The 14,375-nt window shown below is 45.7% G+C and overlaps 1 protein-coding gene across 5 annotated transcripts in view; it reads right to left on the minus strand.

The window, feature by feature from the left end:
- The window catches only part of rerea (arginine-glutamic acid dipeptide (RE) repeats a), a 130,222-nt gene that overhangs the window by 96,466 nt on the left and 19,381 nt on the right, over positions 1-14,375 (minus strand). For 2 of the 5 annotated variants that reach the window (XM_056591728.1, XM_056591689.1), the window contains exons 2-3: positions 10,984-11,064; positions 5,820-5,900 (exon numbers count right to left, since the gene is read on the minus strand). The gene's annotated coding sequence lies outside the window, so the exon portion shown is untranslated. The remainder of the gene's footprint in view (positions 1-5,819; positions 5,901-10,983; positions 11,065-14,375) is intronic. The other 3 variants (XM_056591711.1, XM_056591720.1, XM_056591696.1) reach the window with 3 other exon arrangements.

The raw sequence follows: 14,375 nt of genomic DNA on the forward strand, positions 1-14,375 counted from the left end.
CCTCTCTCTCCTCGGGCTGTCCAAAGCAGCAGCACACGGCTGGACTGACTACCGTTGGTGCAAGCTCCCCTCTTATGTTCCCCTGGCAGATGAGATCCCATTATTAGGCAGACGAGAACTCCACCTCCAGGATTTCACAGCTCCTCTGTTTATCACATGGCTCTGTCAAGTTGGGCACCATTAACCGATAATGAAAGGAGACAACCGGTGCGGTTACAAGCGGAGCACTCTGCATTCTACAGGCCTAAGCATGTATCTGGGGTAGCTGACTGTGTCTATTCAATTTGGGGTAAGCATACAAATGGGCTATCACAATACCTTTTACCCTAAGCACCCCCTCCGTTCCCTTTTTTTTTTTCTACAGCTACAGTTCCTTCAAGCCTCACAGAGGAAAACCAATGGTATTCTTGGTGTCTCGCTCTTTGCTCTGTAATCAAATCTAACAAAACGTTTTGTGGCTCAAAGGCACACTCAGGCTGGTGTTCTTCTTTTGTAGAGGAACAAAAATCAGAGATTTTCTCTGGGGGAAAAAGATCACCTGTCCTGGACGGTAACTGACCGTAAATAAATAAACAACCCCAACCCCAAATATTTTCCCTGTGCGTTTTCCTCCAAGGGCAGTGCAGCCTCCTCTTTGTCTCCGAAGGATCCAGCTACAGTATGTTTATAGGATTTCTGTAGCCACTCACGCTCATTAATAATGAATACTTAACAAAAGCAAGGGCCGACACACACACATTGTTTGCCGCGGTCTGATTACCCGACGCTGGAGAAAAACAAACTTCCCGGGAGGTGGGGAGCGCAGAGGACGAGAGGGAGAGAGAGACAGAGGGGAGAGGACGAGAGAGAAGGAGAGAAGCAAATACAAATAAGTCAGCCAGTAGCTGAGACAACAGAATATGGTGACATGGATGAGTGAGCCAAGCACCCGGGAGACTTGGCAAGCCTTGGGGGCGCTGCCCTCTTAAGCACTCATATCTAGCAACTTCATTGAATACATGCAGCATGGATCCAGCAGACAAGATACGGAAAGAGTCAAATTATGGGTTGCGAAAGGCAACAGGGATGTGTGTGGCGTGAGTGTGTTTGGCTGGGGGAAGGATGCATTGATAGAAGTAGACACTCCTCTTTCCCAAGAAAAATGTCAACACTTCTAACACTTCCTTCTCGGTAGGAGACCACACACATACACACACGCACGCACACACAAACACACATACAAAAAAAAAAAGATAAGTTCTCTATAGAAACTCTAGCCATCTCAGGTCTTTGATCTTTCTAAGATAAACACTGACTCGTATTGTTGACCCTGGTCCTGTCCTTATAAAGACCAGAGAAGGAGAATGTGAACCAGCTCTTCAATCAGACTGTTGATAGGAAGCAAACAGCAAAAAGAGTGATATCAAATCGATGACCGCCACGCCACCACGGCGTCAAAGTCTATTGTCACTCGGGAGGGTGCTGGAACACGACTTGATTGGGCAACAGCAGCAGGAATGTACTCCGGTGTAGGAAGTCTCTACCTCATATTTACAACACATAAACAGCAGCCATTCCTCTGAGCTTGTAACCTACTGCACAGTACACCAATACTAACACTGGGGTGGCGTGGCGAGGGGTTAACCTACTGCACAGTACACCAATACTAACACTGGGGTGCCGTGGCGAGGGGTTTTATCTGTAAGACAAATTCCAATGATACGGGCTGTTAAAAGTTATCGTTTTACCACGACAGAGTCATCGGATGTAGCTCTTAGACCGGGTGCAAGCGGAAATCGTTTTTTTATCTGACTAATAAAAAATAAGAATTGCCCTGCAGGCAGTCGGGAAAGGAAATGCAATGAAAACCGACCTCCTCCATCTCCTCCCAAAGAAAGTCGTTTGAGAGCATTACTTAATATGTTCAGCAACACGTTTGTGCGTAGACAGATTTGTCATTTGTGGAGATGTTATTACAGCTAAAAATCCACACCAAACACAGCCCAAACCCCATAAATACTGGGAGGAAAATGTGTGTGAAATCTCAATGATATACTATTTTAGCATTGAAACACAAAGCCCTAGTAGAGGGACAAAGGCCTAGCTGGAAATTAAGACATCCTTCTGAGACAATCAAGCCAGACAAAGGCACAAACCAACCGTTTCAGGGGGGTTGGTAAATAAAGGTGCTACCTAGCAGGACATTCTTTTGCATCATTAACACAGTTGTAAAATGTGAGCAAAGCAAAGAAAGACTTTCATTGGCTGCAATTAGTCAGAAGAACGAGGCTCACAGCAGTCTTGTTTACATAGCTATTCACGGTCATATTTGGCAGTCCTGCCACATTTGTAGGTTACACAGGTTTATTATATTTGCCAAGTTACACAAACTCAGGAAACTAAGACTTGCTCACAGGAACAATATGGTCGATCTATTGGACATAAAACAAGTTACCCAAATGAAACTCCATTCCAGATCAAAGGTGCACAGACAAGGTGAATAAATGGATCCAATACAAGTCACTTTGACATAAGGGATTCATTTAAGAAAACTATATCACTATATCACAAATATCACCCATTCCACAGTAGGTGATTTATTTGATAAGCTCATGCCCTGTTGCTGATTTATCGGGCCCATGACTTCGGCCCATTCACTAGTCAAACTAACAGGTCTTTTGGTTCCCATATTTGTCTGCATAAAGTAATGACAAGGCCAAAGCAACTTACATGAAAGCACAACATTCCTGGCTCTGAGAGATCTCTAAATTATTCACATTACTGGGAACGGTTACACACAACATTTTCAGACACGTCTGCAAGGAACGGACACATAAGCGCGAACAAGTCAGAAACATCAGCGAGGCTCACGGAGTTCCCTGGGTGTTTTTTTTCACTGACATTCCTTTAGGTACTTACATGGGGCTGTCTATGTCTGTCTGAGTCTCCAGGCAAAACAGGTTGCCATTCATCTAAATAAAAGAGCAGTTCACAGGGCACACACACACGGAGGAACAGGACTGAATACTTTTCAGGGGAGCAAGAGAGCGAGAAAGATGTGGTGCAAAAGGGGAAGTTTACATTTTAGCCTGATCCTATTGTGAACAAAGACATGGAAAGGAAAATAAACAACGCATGTGTGTGTAGTGTGAGTGCAAGTCTGTCTCTCTCTGTGTGTGTGTGTGTGTGTGTGTGTGTGTGTGTGTGTGTCTGTGTGTGTGTGTGTGTGTGTGTGTGTGTGTGGTGTGTGTGTGTGTGGTGTGGTGTGTGTGGGTGTGTGTGTGGGTGTGTGTGTGTGGGTGTGTGTGTGTGTGTGTGTGTGTGTGTGTGTGTGCACGTCTGTTTGATATAGCAACACAGCTCTGGAACCAATTAGAGAGAGTTGATTCCAGAAGTGAAATTAAACTAAATGGCAAACAGGTTCTTCGCAGTGACGTCGAGTCACATAGACGCGGTCTTGTGTTTGCCATACAAGACAGTGTTGATTTGCAAGCCATACAAGTGGCAGGGGCATAGGGGGCCAAAAGGAGACACTGTTGTTTGAGCTGCGGGGGTTTCTATGTGGTTACTATCGCTCCACTAATCTACTCAGATAGCCTGTGTCTGCCTCATTTCACACGTAGTGCATGGCTACCCTAATCTTAAAAAGACTGCCACCCCATGGACACAGAGTGGAAGTGCAACCTCATACTGTTGCTGTGCAAAACCAAAAAGAAATTGCAGAAAAAAAAAAAACCTTGCTTTGCATGTGCTATGTCCACAGCATTTAAGACTAATTTATGCCGTGTGGGGTTTAATGCTTGGCATATGGATTTTTGTAGTTTTGTTTTGCTTTATATTGCACAATCGCTTATTTTTTACAACCAATAGAATATCATGATTCCCAGATAACCTGATACTAAAGAGGATTTAATGATTTAAACAATTTATTAAAACCCATCTCGCACCCCATCACCCCAGTCTCCGAGCCTGTCAGCTTGTCTGCATAAGCCATTGTGACAAAAGGATGCATTATTCACCAGGCAGAAAGCAGGCAGGGTGTTCAGAGGCCGCTTTGAGATTTGTCTCATTCTGTTATTCTGTTAGCATGGACTGAGCATGGAGCCACCCGTTTGGAAATCCGTGGCGAGGTCAAGAGGATCCACTTAGCCGTGCGCTGGCCTTCAGTGCCCTGCTCGCGTTCAGAAACCAACAAGTCTATCGGTGGCCATGCAGCAGCAGCCCTGCTCTGGAAGACATCTATATTAACCGTTGCACCCTGGATCATTAGTAAAAAAGCTTTGCAATTAAAACAAATGGAGATGAGTGGGAGGAAGGACAGCAGCATTGCTGCCTGGTTTAGCATAGCGTGACTAGTGCAGCCATAGGCGTAGTATATTGTATTGGTTTGAACAAAGGAATCAACTGCAAAGACCACATTAAGCATGTGGCTCACTTCAATTCCAACGTGTGTGTTTTAGGAGAACGACACAAGCGATAGCGATTAGCCTCTTTAAGAGACCAAAATTACAGTTCATCTGATTGTTTTGTTTTCGTAGCCTTGTCCCTAGAGGTAGGAGAACGGGCACATATTTGCACACAATTCAGTCGGCAATGCCTGCGTCTTTGGATTGCTGACGCCTGTCATTACTGTCAATGTCAGTGAAGGAAGAGGCTTTGTGGAGTGTGACTGTCTCCCGTTATGTTGTTGCTAGGGTGGATGGGGCGTGTGTTTTCACTGGGGGGGGATGGCTTGTTTTGCATATATGCGTTCTGCATAATGCAGACAGCATCTAACCCATTATAGATTTTTGAGTGTGGAAGGGAAATACATCATTGTGTAAGAGCAACAGTAGCCGGGCAAGGAGAGCGGTAGACTTAACGTCGGGGAATGAAAGAGCGCATGGAAAGGAAGACGAAGCACCATTAAAAAGGGGGCCGTTATTCATAACACTGTTGTTTGATATGGAGCAGAAACACGCAGACCTGAAGAAATACTAATTACTGTAGCAAGGAGGGAGAAAGACTGCAAGGCAGAGAGAGAAAGACTGCAAGGCAGAGACAGAGAGAGAGAGAGAGAGAAAGAGAAAGAGAAAGAGAAAGAGAAAGAGAAAGAGAAAGAGAAAGAGAGAGAGAGAGAGAGAGAGATGAAGCTGCCATTTCCTGCACACACATTAGCAGGAGGAGGGGGGGGGAAGAAGGGCAGGGATATGCGGGGGCCGAAGCAAGCCAATTACCATTACCATTACTCATTAAGAGACCTGCTAGCCTGTTTTGAACGTCACACACCGTCCTAGCCCACCATCCAAAACCCGAGTCAGCTTTGGCTTCAGTGCAGACGTCAACGTGGACATTTTGTTAGGAGACGCTCTCGATCACTTACCTCTTTCTAAGAACCACGCAAGGAGAAATAGGCAAGCAATAATTACATTATCATGACTAGCTCCCGTTTTTGTCCGTTTACTTGGGCGATGTTTTTTTTTCCATGTTGGAGGGTTGTGTGTCAATGATAGATTACAGCATTCTACATCAATGAAGATCCCTAAACGGAAGCTCCATCTCAGTGATTCTTTGATCAGAGTCACACCCTCAGTGTTCAACCAGCTAAACGCATCTGTAGATCCCCATGACCTTTATTTTAGTGTGTGTAATGGGGTTGGCATGATAAAGAAATTGACAGATGGCTTTGACAGCGTGAAGATGAACAAAGAGGGAGGGAAAGAAAACGTGCATGTGTATGTGTGTACGTGTGCGTGTGAGAGAGAAAGAGGAGTGTTTAGGGTGAGGACAAACATAAGAAAAAAAGAAAAAGGATTGTGTTAGCCAATGCTCTTAAAACCATGCGGTGCTTGTTGACTAACCTTGACTGCATTCACCTGCTAGCTCTCCGCCACACTGCCTCTCAACAAGCACTGACACAACGACACTCTGGAAGGAAAGAACTGAAACGCACATACACAAACACACACACACACACACGCACACACACACACACACAAACACAACCATGAACGATGTGTAAATGGAACAAATGAGGTGATAATAGCTTGACAAAGAAGGTGTATGCATGAGTGAAATTAAGGTAATGAGGGAGGTTGCTGTTGGGAGTCATGTCGACATGGTGGCTGTAAATAAATGAAACGTATACAGAAATAACAATAATGCCCTTCAAGGTGCGTTTGACATTCTCTGTGCCGAGACTGTGAGCAGTTACTCTGTTCAGCTGTAAGATTGCCCGCAAGCGTGCTCCATCCTCACTCCCGCATAACCCTTGTGCTATGCATACACAGAAATACAGATCTAGGCATGCATACACCGCACCGGATCTAGAAACGTGCGTGCGTGCAGACGCATGCACGCACGCACGCACGCTAGCACACGCACACAATAACCTACGCCATTATTTCATGAGCCCTCTCTTTGTGTTGCTTGACAAGGGTTTGGGAAATTAAAACATCACAGCGCGGTCTCGCACAACCTGTTCAATAGCATTGACATTTAGCCTGGCACTCAGTATTCACAGGCACCCACTCTTCCATTTACTCTCCTTAACACAGAAGAGATACCGGCCGCATCAATCTCTGCTATATCATTTCCATCTGTTAGCGTTTATACACAGCTTTTGTGTGCGCGTGCGCGTGCGCGTGCGTGTGCGTGTGTGTGTTTGTACGCATGTGTGCGATGATCCAAGCGGGCTCATGTGTGCTTGCAGTCATGCGTGTCAAATGGAGCGCTTCACTGAGCTCATACTTTAGGACACATCTTTCGGTTCTAAGCTTGATAGCTCACGTTTATTTGTATTTTTGTAAGTTTGCTCGGTTTGGTTTTCAAAGACAATAATACTTTTGTTGTATGTATATAATCACTGACTTATTCAATAAACATGTGAGCACTATCAGAAGTGCTAAACTGTTAAATGGAATACTGGTGCTAGTGTCAGTGAACACCGTCTTAGCAAGCAAAAACATCTTAGGGGAGATAGATTTTTTTCGTTGATGGTTATAATAGCACTACAAAAAAACCTGTACGCAAGGAAAATAATAAAGCACACATCAAAGTGTATAATTAAATGTAATCATCTCTTGATTTGATTGATTAAAAGTACAATTTAGCAACACCATACAAACAAGACTAGATTTCTTTTGTATTGGTATGGCGTTAATGAGTGGGTTAGGCTGATATTCTGGCTGCTTAAGGGTTGCTTGCTAGAAACTCTGCTGGTTGCTGTATGCCCCACGCTTCTGTTGCCATCGGTCTTCTGAACTCAGTTCTACTCTTTGAAGTGAAATGGTCTCTTTGGTTTTTAATTTGACACCAGGTGTGCAACGAAAAGAAAAATCTCTGTTTCTACACAGCATTGGCAGGGAACTGCACATTACACGGACGCTTACTGGAAATAAAACAAAGTCCACCCACACAATACACGGAAGGAGTGTTCATAACATTTCAACATCTCTCTGCAGTTGAGCATGACACATTCATCAGATTTGCACTTCTTTTTGTATGTCTTCCGTATCATTTTTTAACCTCTTCATATTACACCAAAATATTGGTTGCCGGCGCCTATTTTTGCATAAAATTAGTATTAATTATGTAATTGTTCAGTTACATGCCATACTAAATTATTTGTGATACGGTAATATTTCATAAAACAACTATTTAATTTCATTTACATTTAATTTAACTTTTATTTCAAACAAAGAAACTAGATCGATTTCTCTACGCTAATTTTTCTACTCAATGTTAATGGTATGCTATACTGCTGAACTTTGCACATGCATACATCTTGATATGTTAATTGTAAATGTGTAAAAGGGTGGGGTGGTTCAATCAGCACACAGCCCACCCAGAGCTAGGTGGCCCAAGCGTGCTGTTTCCACGGCGGCAAACAGATGCAGGCAGACATCTCTTTGACGGCTTCAGAGTGCTGTCAGAACCACAGAGAAAATGACAGAAAATCCAGGGATTAGATCTGTCCTGTGGATAGCAAACATTGATTTGCAAGCCCTTCAAATTTGGACAGCAACGCGATGTGTTGACGTACGGCACATGCACAAACGCATGCTCAAACATGCTTTCAGACAGACACACGAGTCTGCTCAGGTTTTAGAAAATAAACTGATTAGAAGGTGTGACCAACCAATCTACATAGAAATCTGCCCATGTCTCATTTATGAAATTGTTGACTATATACTGATACACAGGTCGCAAGAGCTGCACTCACTTAAAAGAAGGGTGTAGAAACATCAATGTTAGGTACGATCACGCAACAGAGGAACTAGCGCACCCTGTTGACACGAGAACAAACACACAAAGCAGCTTGCAAGTTTGCTTTCATGACTTAGACCTCCCCCAAACCCCCTCCTCACCTCACTGCCACTGCCTGTGTCCACCCGGTGCAAGTTACAACTCGGACACCAAGGCCCCACTATCACCACTTCAGAACACTCTCACTCCCTCAGTGCACCATTACTTTACTAGGGCCAGCCCTGCTCTCCAAATCTGCCTCCACTGTTTCCACTCAACAAAAAAACCAAGAGTGCCAAATGCACTGGGCTGCGTGACAGTTTCCAAAACAGCTTACAGCAAAGGGAGAAGCAATCGACAAATCATTTCGTCCTTTAATGTCATTTTTATTTTTTTTTGGAGGGGGATTGTCATCTTAACAGCAGAAGGGGGGATTTGAGTCGATACTGTGAAAAAAGATAGGGGAAATCCTTCAAAACAAGACTTTTATGTGATGTTCCTAGGAACACCATCTTTTCGCCACATGCTGGAATGCAACTCCGCCAGTTCAAAATGGCTGCAGTGGTCACGGCGACTGACCCTAACTGCTTATCAAAGCAGATACCTGATTACACATTTTGATTAGTGTGCATTATGAGCAATCCTCATTAACCTTTGAGAAATGGAGAAAGAGGAGGCTGCAGAAGCAGGCGAGAAAAGCGCTTTCTTTCCCACCTCCGTAAGCGCTTTAAGAGAGGGAAAGAGAGAGAGGGAGAACCCACTGTGACAGTAGAGCAGCTCCCATTAGGTAAGCACATTGAGCTGTCAGGTTTACCCATATACACACAAACAAAACACACACACACAGCCAGTGTTATTGCAGTGCTGACGACAGCGATGGCTGGAGAGGGAGTGAGCAATGACGAGGGAGGGTGTTTATGAAGGCCATTTGGAACCCTCTCCATGGAATTTGCTTGTAGAATGTTTGGAGGCATGGTTCAAGAGGTTTTCACTGGCATTTCTACAGCCTAATAGATTAGCCATGGGCGGCATTCTAATGATATCATTACGAGACACGGGCTGTAGTTGGCTGGGGGGGTTGGCTGTGACCAGATCAATAATGAGGGGGCTAAACTTGGATCGATTGATTAGCTACTATTAGAGGGACCATTTTGTTTGCGAAACATAGGCAATGTTGTGGGATGAATGAGGGTCTTGTTTTGTTTGTTTCCCAGACGGCAGTAGGCGGCCAGACATGGGGTTAAGACAGTGGTTCGGTGGCAGTGATGCCAACATCCTCAGTCATCCTCTGAACCACTGTTAGCTTAGCCTCCTGACAGCTTCCATTACCCATTTAGGCATGTTGATAATATATAATAAAGCGAGGCTTACTAAGAGCTGCTCCCGTTTTTTCCAGCAACTTAATTGGTTTGGCAAAAAATGAAAAACCTGAATGTTATTTGTGAGCAGCCTGTTAGTGTTTAGTGTGCAAGTTTCCTTGCGAGTGCCAGTGAATGTTTTCAAGGAAAATATTAGCTTTGAAAACTAGTTCTATCAATGCCCCCAAACCATACTGACACAATTGAATTATATTCAAGAGAACGCTTTACAGCCCCCTGAGAGAAATCTGTACCGACAAATTCAATTTCAGTGGCTTACTAACTACCTTACAACACAACAGCACAACAGCAATGTAGATGCACCCCATAAAACTGGTTTGTAATATTAAACTATCTGGATCCGGCTTCTCCCCGTTTCGGTAATAACCATTAGCAGCCCCCCCACGCCCCCGTCCTGCCTGTTTGCTACGCTACACATGAATGCAGCCAGAACCCCACCTGGCTCAATTGAATGCTCGACACGCAAGGGCTTCCAGGGCTTTGCAGTGCTAGCTCTGGCGGGCGAGAAATGAACCTTGTTATGCGTTCTGACACTGGGTCCTGTGCCCCCAGCAAATAAAAACATGGCTCTCACTTACTGGCGGCCTGCGCCTTCAGTCTCATACATCAGCATTACCGAGGAGCCCAGCAGCCTCAAGGTCAGCTCAATTTCCTCCCGCCGTTATGAAGCGTCAGAATCACAGCACACAAGGAGCACCGGCACACAAGTAAAGAAATGATTTAGAGGGGGCTGGGGGAGAGCGAGAGAGAGAGAGAGCGAGCGAGAGAGCGAGAGCTAGAGAGAGCTTAGGAGAGCGAGAGAGAGAGAGAATGGAGGGGGTGGATATTAGGAGTGTAAAGGAGAAGCTGAGAGCACAGCATAATACAATAGGGAACTGTGACAAATCACAGAGTGAGCGCTCGCCTGTTCTACAGTGCGGATGTGCGAGTGTAGGCATTTGTAAGTAAATTCCTGGTTAGAAGAATGTTAAGCTCACTCTCTTATATCACACACTGGCACAAGTGTAGTAGACTTCCTAGTGAGGCAAGGAGCTGGCGGTGAAAAGGGGGAAAAGAATGTTTTTTTGTTACACAATGATTCCATTTGTGTAATTGCTCCTGTGTAGTATGTGGAAACTACAATGCAATTATACCCATACTGTATCACCGAGAGTCAGGAAACGCAAGAAAGTGTGAATACAGCGTGAACCAGTCAATATAATCAAATTATTTGCTGAATGCAGGCATAATAGCGACACCGCTGCATTCCTAATGCCTTTGTGTTTTTTGCAGCCCCAAGGTCTGGAGCCATTCATCATTCAGCCCAGCAATTTGATAAATTACCCAGAAGCATGAAAGCTGATCTCGTTGTGTATGGGGGACAGATCGAGTCAGTGTGTGTGCCCACGTGTGTGCGTACGTTTTGTAACTGCCTGGGTCTGCAGTCATCATAGGCGGGTCTCACTGACTGGCTGGACGGCGTCCCTCGGCCAGGCCAGCACTAGGGGAGAAATAAGGGCAAACTCAGTTAATGGCACCAGCTCATCTATTCCTCATACCGGTAGAAGAGCGGGGGGCAGGGAGGAAGGGAGGCGGGGAGCTGCAGGGAGTGGGAGGAGGAGGAGGGGGATATGCTGCTTGAAGTGTTACAAAATGGCTGTGTGTGTTCAGCTGCGCCGCCATTTCTCCTGTCGGCGGGGTGCAGGTGTGTGGGTAAACAGCGAGCGTGTGGAGCTGCATCGGCCGCCCAGCACAACCAACAGCTGTAATATGCAGTCACCTCTGACCTCATTGTAGAGAGTCAGGCTGACTGCACGGCTAGCACTGAGCGCTACACGCAGTGACAGTGCAATCCGGTTTACTGACTCTCTGCGTGTGTGCGTGTGTACGCGTGCGCGTGCTTGGCGTGTGTGTGCGTGCGTTCTACAAAGATGGAGAGGGGCCATTAAGCCTCCAGCTCTGTATCCGTCCCAGAAGACCAACACTCGGACACACAATTATTTACCTCCATACAAGCCCGCACACACACACACACACACACACACACAAACGTCTATATGCGTGTGTATTTTAGTGTGCGTGTCCTCTGGGAGGGAACACTGAGGCAGCAGTGTAATGCCCCCTTCCCAGTGTCTCTGGATGTGAGCAATAGCAGACCCCAGCAGTTACCAGGCAGAGAACGGAGAACATCTCAGGCTAACAGCAGGTAAGCTATTTGCTGCTGCCTGGCCAAATCTCCTCAAGGCTATATTTAGGAGTCGTCGACCTTAGCATGACTGGCTGCTTGACCTCCCACAAGACATGGTGAATGGCAAGAGGCAACACTGCCGCTTCCTCCTCTCCTTCCCACACACACACACACACACACACACACACACACACACACACACACACACACACACACACACCACACACACACACACACACACACACACACACACACACACACACACACACACACACACACACACACCACATTCCAGTGCAACAGCCCATAGCAGCGCTGCCTTTGTTCTGACTTTAATCAAAAGGCACTCTGTAGCTCGCACACTGCGAGCACTAGTTGCCACGCATCAACAGCTGTGGTAAACAGGAGACGGTGGGGAAGTTATCCATCATGGCTTTTCAATGCGACTGAATGCCTGCTTTGGTACAGCCTGATGGGGTGTTGTTAAGTTCGACGAATGGCTCGGTGAACATGCTACGCAACACGCAGCCAAACGCCGGCAACAGTGCTGCTGATGAACTGATCTTTGCAGTGCCACTGATTTGATAGAGCTCCACGCAAAGAGCACCAGCGCAGCCGTGGACTCTTTTAATAGGTCCGACCCTCCCTAATAGGCTGGATAATATGCATCAGGGCTGTGCACAACGCCGGCACAAGGAAGAGGGCTGCCTCTTGTGTAGCATTAGCCTTTCAGAATGCTTTTCAGAAAAACCCTCGCTCCCTTCTGCGCCAATGGCATCCCACTGCTAGATTCCTCCAGGGCTTGCTTGTCAACTGACTCCCCCGTCCCACCCACCTCTGCCTCCCTTGCACCTGACACTAGCAGTGTTGCCTCCCGTCGTCTCCCAACTCCCTGTGGAGAAGAAAGGAAAAAAGGTATAGCCAGCCCACCTCGCTCCCAGCAGCCCTTGGGGCAGGGGACAATTAAAAACAAGCCAGGGGTACGACTAGGAATCTAATAGGCTCTTTTTTTTTTTTTTAAATGAGTGTGCGTGTGTGTGAAATATCCTTCCTCATTTATTTTGTATTAAAAGGTCGCATTGGGAAAGTCAAGGTCAGGCAAGGAGTTCACATTTGAATCAGAACTGAATAGCTGCTTTGATTCGGTCAGCATGATGTCAGCACGTCAATCTCGAGCAAAACCTCACAAAAACAAGCTCACATTGCCACAGACCGCTATCAAAGACAGCATACGTTCTGACAAGAACCACTCAGCCTCCAAAATCTCCCATTCTTTCCCCTCCCATCCCTGTTTCTTGCATTGCCTAATGTTCAGTGTCCCCATCGGCCGGTTGTAAAATATTTACCAGCTCCACCATCTCAGGTGAGCTATAAGCTGCGAGGAGCATGTGTCCTCTTCCTCTTCTTCCCAAGGTATCAATAATTACGGGAACGGAAATGCGAGTGTAACATCTCATTGACATTATTGAATCACCAGCCCACTTTGTCCCGCAGGCCCCTTGCCAGTCCCTGGGTGGTCCTGGGGCTGTGCTATTTCTCAGTCAGGGTTCATTGGCCTTGGCGTCCTCGAGGTAGGAGCCGGCAGCACCCCCTTGCTAGGCGGGTGTCAGGGGAGTTTCCCCTCAATTAAGCAAAGGTAAAGTAATGCCGTTCTGAGGCAGCCTGTGAATACATTAGTCCTGCTGTCACCGTGGGCGACCGCTGCGAGCAGCGTGAAGAAGACGGGCAGGTGGCCGCCCAGGCCTCCGCCATCACAGCAGGCTGAGAGGAATTAAGCGGCAGAATGGTCAGCAAGGCCTAAAACAACTTTTTTACAAAAAAAATTCATCGAACTACTGATTAATAATAGTTTACTAAGAAAATGTTAAAATAAAAATGCCTCTAGAAATGGCTCCTGCCAGTCATAGATAACTTGGCTGCAGATGAGGAGCAAACAATTGAATCATCACCAACACTGTCATTGTGCACCGCTAGGACCCTTTAGCGAGAGGAAACCTGCGCGCTAGGCTAATGAGCTGACGCACACGCGCCGAGTGGATGACTGTGGAGGACACGGAATCCTTGTTGCGTTAATTAATGCTTCATGAGAGAAAGTAGTCAAAATAAGCAAGACCCCATAGTGTACATGATGACACCGGCTGAAAAAAAAAAAATGCATATTTTTTTTTAGAAGCAATTTTCAAGGAAAAATATGTAAGAGTGTGCTAGTTTACTATGCATTACAGACGATTATCCCATCAACTGTCTCAGGACAAAACAATTACAGCCGGGGCAAGCAGTTTAAAAGCAGTTTAACTGTTTAATTCAATTAGTTAATTATTCAATTGGAACAGAAATTAATTGATTAAATCAATCGCACACATCATGTACCACTCGAAAATACAAAAGAAAAGGCTTAGGGAATGCACAGGTCATGGTTTATTTTCCTTCGATTCAATTGGAATATTTTGGCCTCTTGGCAAAGGTTTTATTTTCCCTTGTACCTCGTAGCTACAGAATTCAAGTTAATGAAGAGAGTGTTAAAAAAACATTAACCACAACAGCAATAAGGCCACTCTATATCGGTCTTCATAGCCTGGTGCTGGGATGCCATGTCTATTGAAAAGTCGTGATTGATGGCTTCA

Source organism: Gadus chalcogrammus, chromosome 1, assembly GCF_026213295.1.
Source record: "Gadus chalcogrammus isolate NIFS_2021 chromosome 1, NIFS_Gcha_1.0, whole genome shotgun sequence".
NCBI lineage: Eukaryota > Metazoa > Chordata > Actinopteri > Gadiformes > Gadidae > Gadus > Gadus chalcogrammus.